We start from the raw sequence: 5,989 nt of genomic DNA on the forward strand, positions 1-5,989 counted from the left end.
GTCTGCCCAATCCAGCAGCTCTCAAAGATCTTCTCATCATTTCCCTTAATCTCAAACTGAACACAAAACCAAGATAAAAATACTACCTCGTTTCATTTATAATTAGAACATTTAAAGCAGAATTCCACACCAAAAACAGGAAACCAAACTCTTCCTATCTCCATTTTTTTCAATGTAGACAAGAATGAGTAGAGAAGGCATTTTCATTCCTGTATGCCATTCTGTTCAACGAATATAATGGCCTTGGAAGAAGAGTCAGCCAGCAATGTATCAAGACAGATTTAAGCCCAGAACACATCTCTAATCACCACATCTCTTGCAGGGATCAGCAGCTAATGGGCATTATTACCACTATTTGACATTCCTTTTATCCCAACTCATTGCCAGGGTGTTAAGCTTGTGTAAGGATTTTCTCACTGCTGCTGCTTTTTACAATCTAACTGCAAGAAGAGGCTAATGAAAGAATAAAAATAGGGCTTGAAAAAAAAATATTTTTGGAAGGAGTTGTTTAAATTATTTAACATGAATGTATTACTTAACTAACCACAGTCAGTAAATGACTTCAAGAAATCCTCTATCATCTTATCACAGGGAAAGGTGACAGGAATAAAGCAGAAACCAAAGAACCCAGTGTGATACAAACAAAAGGTACAAACATAAAGTTGGTTTTGGGTTTTTTTTGAAGTGCAGTTCCTCTTAAGAGTAACGTCTCCTAAAGAATGTGAGAGGGAAGCTTTGAGTCTTAGCCTTATCTCCCTTATCAAAAAGATCACAGTGGACTGTAGGTTGGGAAGGATAAAGACGTTATTTCATGTCAATTGCTTTGACTACAGAGCTAAGTAAAAAAAAATTAAAATTATAGTATGTCCTCATCCAGAGTGCTCTGAACTGACTCAGTACTGATACCTTCAGTAGATACCTTCAAATTCCCTTGACATGAGCATTGCTTAGTTACCATCATGGAAAGAGGAAGAACATAAACATCATCAGAAATTAGGATTCTGTCAGAGTCAGAAACCTACCCTTTAGAGGCATCTCAACGCAAAAGACTCCCACTTTAACAATGATCACTTAGGATAAAAAGAATCAACTTCAGTTCTTCCCCACTGGTGCTATGTTTATCTCAGTATTATTTATCCGCAAAAGTGACCACCTCCCTCAGAAATTCTCTAAAAGAACAAGCCTGGGCACTATTATAGTACTTCCATGATACTTAATTCTCCTTGTAAAGAGCACTAGAGCTTATCCCCAAATTCCCTTTCCCCACAAGGAGCACTTCTGCTTTACAATTGAGGAGACAATGCCCCAACCCTAGAAAACAGAAGCAGTTTAGAAACATCCCACCATTAGCGCTCATAGCAGAAAAGGAGTCAAAAAAAAAAAACCTCACTAGAGCTCTAGCTCGGTGCTTGAAGAAGTGAAATCTGACTTTAAACTAGCAATAGAGCCTGTTCTTAAACTAGACTGAAGGAAATAATTAATATGAGATTGGTAATTAACACGGAAATTAGCATACAGAAAATAAGAAGAAAGCATTAGTCAGTTTACCTCCTGCTGCTTGATGATCCTGCCCGATTTCCTGGGCCATTACTTGACACAACGGAGATTGCATTTGCAATAGCTTCCACAGCCGAGAGCCTTTCAGCAAAGGTATTCCTTTCGGAGCGCTCTGCTTCTGAAAAGTTAAGAAAAGTACTAGTGCCAAAATTTCACTTGGGAAAATTACAAGGAAGGAGTATCAAGTATGAAATGTCACTAATCATAAAATGTTCCCTACAATTTTTTTAAGATTTAGAGGGACAAAGTAGGTTCATGTATGAATTTTTATTTTGGATGCACTTAACCTTGATTCTGACCGCGTTTGGTGTCTAAAAGGCCATCGAGGAAGGAAATTCAAGGGACCCGAATTCCAGAACAAGCTTTCAGTTTTCAGTATCACCAAGAGACAACGACCTGATTCCCCACACTTGCTGAGTAAAGGCTTCAAAAGTAATGACAATCAAAAAAAACCCAGAACACTACCAAAAAAAAAAACCACCACCACCAAAAAACCCCACACGGTACCAAAAAACCAAACCACACTTCACAATGAGCAGCTATGAACAACAACGCAAAGTTGTGGGCTTGTCAGACACACAGTCTACTCATGAGCACACTTAGAATAACTGCCTAATAAGTACAATAAGGTAGCACAAGCATGTTACATCAGAAAGAATGAGCATTTCTTCTACGTCTAAAACCCTAAGCACTGTAATATCTAAAGGCTCTAGTCATAACGAGGACCAAATTGTGCCAAGTGCTATACAGACAAAAAAAACAGCCTAGCTGTACAGCGATAGTACACCTTGAAGCGGCCACCTGAATCAAAAAATAAATCTGCAAGGTAAATACACAGATAAAGCAATAAAGTCAGCTGTGCAAGGTTTGTGCAGAGTTACAGTCACTGCTTCTTTAGGAGGTACTGACGATTAGAGTGCACAGCCACCACATAGCAAACTATGAATCACTACAGCCATGGATCCAAAATGAACTGAAAAAAAGAGGCACTTTCAGCATTATACCGGCCAGGAGAGGGGCGATTTTCCTTTCAACAGAGTGAATGACAATTTTTGGTACAAACTAGAAGGAAAAGGTGTATTTCTGAAAAAAAGCAAAAAAAAATTCCTTAAAGTGACCCTCATCATTCCATCAGGACATGTCTCAAGGTTGCTATGGCTCATGCTTACTTCCCATTTATTCCCAAACTATGAATCACTACAGCCATGGATCCAAAATGAACTGAAAAAAAGAGGCACTTTCAGCATTATACCGGCCAGGAGAGGGGCGATTTTCCTTTCAACAGAGTGAATGACAATTTTTGGTACAAACTAGAAGGAAAAGGTGTATTTCTGAAAAAAAGCAAAAATTCCTTAAAGTGACCCTCATCATTCCATCAGGACATGTCTCAAGGTTGCTATGGCTCATGCTTACGTCCCATTTAAAGTCTTTTCAAACCGACAGTCACCATCTTCTGCACTCATATTTTCTCCACTGACAGTATTAAGACCTAGACAATTCCGTTGGTTTTTTTTTTCCTTTTTGTAAACAGAATGTACCTATTAATATCTTTGAGTTGATAGAATAAGGTAATTCGATGGTGTTTAGCAGCTTTTATAGTACATTTATTCTCTAGATCTTTCTATCATCACTACCTGAAGTAGCAAAGATCTTAGGTTTTGGTTCTTCTCAAGCATGTGCAGGTTTCCTAGACAAAAATCACCCACCACCCACAGCAGATGACTATCAAGCACCTAGCATAATATTACTCTTGTGCCTCCTTGTTCTATACTAGTTAACCTGTAATTGTAAATTAATTGCGATTATATTTGTGCCATACTCCTTTCTAGACCCGCTAGTTCTCTTAACTCATGACCCATCACACAGTAATTCTGGACCACTCACAGAGAGGGTCACAGCTCTTGAGAGTGACCCCTCAAGCAACACGAAGCAGCATAACCATTCTCTGCAATGAAGAGACTTCACCTATCCTTGGCCCCACAGTAAATGTAACTGAATTTTAGCTGTTCCACTTATGAAGTTAGTATTCATTTTTGGAGACCTATCAACTGTGAACACCCCGGCTCTGAGGGGTAATTTGCTGTTCTGTTGTCTAATGAAATCTGTCCCAATTCTCTAGGAAAAAATCAGTTTGTAGTGTTCAGTAAAGTTATCTGAAATTTAGCATCATAACTCTCTAATGAGTTCACATGCTTTGTACATTTCTTTTGGATCTGTCCTTTTCACAATCCTTTCTATTGGCAAGACTAAGGAGATAGCAAATCACAGAAAAACAGAGCAGCCTCCCTCAGCTTTGCAGGTCTGGGGCCACTTTTCCTGCAATTCCTTTATCCAACACTGCAGAAGCTATGGCGAAACTAGACACAGGATCTGAAAACAAAAAAAAAGCGCTTATCCTTCCCCTCAATATTCCTTTCCAGCACTTAAGGAGGAATCTATGTGAAGAAGAGTGAAGGATCTCAAGCAAGCACTAGCTGGGAAAGGGGCAGTACGTTCTGTAATTGTTCAGAAACATCATATCTGGAGTTTGGAATTGAAGCCTTTGCTCCTAAAAATCAAACTTCTTTTACAGTGTAACAGATGGCTGTATAACTTACAAACAGTAACAGGCACCACTGCCCTCCAGCTGATGCACAGAAAATAAGCTTGTCCTAATATCCATCCCTAACAGTTACAGTGGAAGGTGAATATGATTTGAATCTAAAGACATGAATCCTCTTTAAAACAATTTTTGTGACAGGAAAGAAAGAGGCAGAGGGGTGTTAAAAGTCTATGAGGTTCACATTTTTCATTTTCAGACAGTTAAATTACATCCAAATGAAGTTACTGAAAGAATGTCAAGGTTGCAAAGACAAGCACTCAAATTAAGAAAAGTCAGATTAAGTTTGCCCATGCATCCTTATTTCAGCTTCCTTATGTGCTTATAATAAACCAATCTTCAGTTACACAGTTGGGTTTTGTTTGGTTTAGGCTGTTTTTTTGGTTTGGGGTTTTTTGTTCCTCCCCCTGCCCCCAACAAGACCCCTGCCTCAATCAGTGCACAGGATGGACGACACACTGAAGATGAAGGGTTGTACAATGAGCAAGCTGTTTATGCCTTGTTTGCTGCAAAATCTGAAAGGCGTGTAGTAAGGCAGCAACAGCCTGGCAAGGAAAGCAGGAAGCATTGCCTTGTGCTTATTGTTACTGAACGTCGTTCTGGAGAACTGGAACCTATTCCTGCCACATCTAACAGCACATAGAACTTTGTGAAACAAGCTTTTACAGACGATCGTGACACATTTTATTGATTTCTGGACACCTGAAAGGTGCCTGACTCACAGAAATAATTAACATTCACAGAACAACTAAAACTACTAATAAACCAACTCTGAAACAAAGTGTTTCGAAACAACACCTACTCAAAAAAAATGAGATCACGCCCTTGGCTTCTCAAACAAAACCCTCAAAATTAGTTAATAGCTTGAATACAGAAAAACTTCAAGCTATAATGCCTTTAAGAGATGAGAAAGCTGCAGCATTACCCCCATTTATATATAGGGATATGAGGAACAATTAAGGTCTATAGATGACTAAAATTCAATGACAGCACCATACAAAATCCCACAAGGAAGTTCATTCATTATTCAGTGCCGAGTTTGTATGGTGTGCAATAAGGAAGGAATGGGGCCACACACTGAATGATGAGGATAAAAAGAAATATTGAATAGCTACCCATTCGGTGAGCACCGTCCATCTTGTGCACTGAATGAGGTAGTCCTGTGGAAAAAATAGTATGACGGTGTAATTAAAGACCATTTCGCAACACACACCCATGTGCTATACATGGGTAAACTTAATTCTGGCATTTCCTAATTTTTGAGTGCTCGACTTAGCAACCTTGTTCTGTTAACGTACTTCTTACATAACAGTATTTAATAGGCATTTTTAAATGGTGTCAGTAACTGGCATTAACAGAAAGTCATTCTTTCACATTTTTTAATACATGTCAACTGCAAGTAGCATTTCTTATTGGAGGAGTTAACACATACTATAACACCTGAAAAAAATATTAAATACCATTTCTTTTAAAAGTTTACCAGTGATATAATGGGGATACTAGTGATATAAAGGTGGAAAAATACTTGTTTTCATCTAAAATTAATATGTGGATGTGAAAAAGTTTGTCTTTTACAATCAATCAATAACAACAGCTTAGTATTCTCAACTATTGAATTCTTACAAATCCTACGAGAGTAATAATAATGTCTCAGCACTTTGAAAGGCTAGGACACATTTTAGATGCTAAATTTTAAAGATATCCATCTAGGAGGAATGCAGCCTTTATCTCAAACATTCTTGAAAACCCATAAAAGTTTATTTTCAAATTATTTTGATGATATTGTTGAGCTCACCCTCTTCCTCTTTAGTTTCTTTGTTGCTGGTTGGAAAG

Source organism: Tauraco erythrolophus, chromosome 3 (assembly GCF_009769465.1).
Source record: "Tauraco erythrolophus isolate bTauEry1 chromosome 3, bTauEry1.pri, whole genome shotgun sequence".
Taxonomy (NCBI): Eukaryota; Metazoa; Chordata; class Aves; order Musophagiformes; family Musophagidae; genus Tauraco; species Tauraco erythrolophus.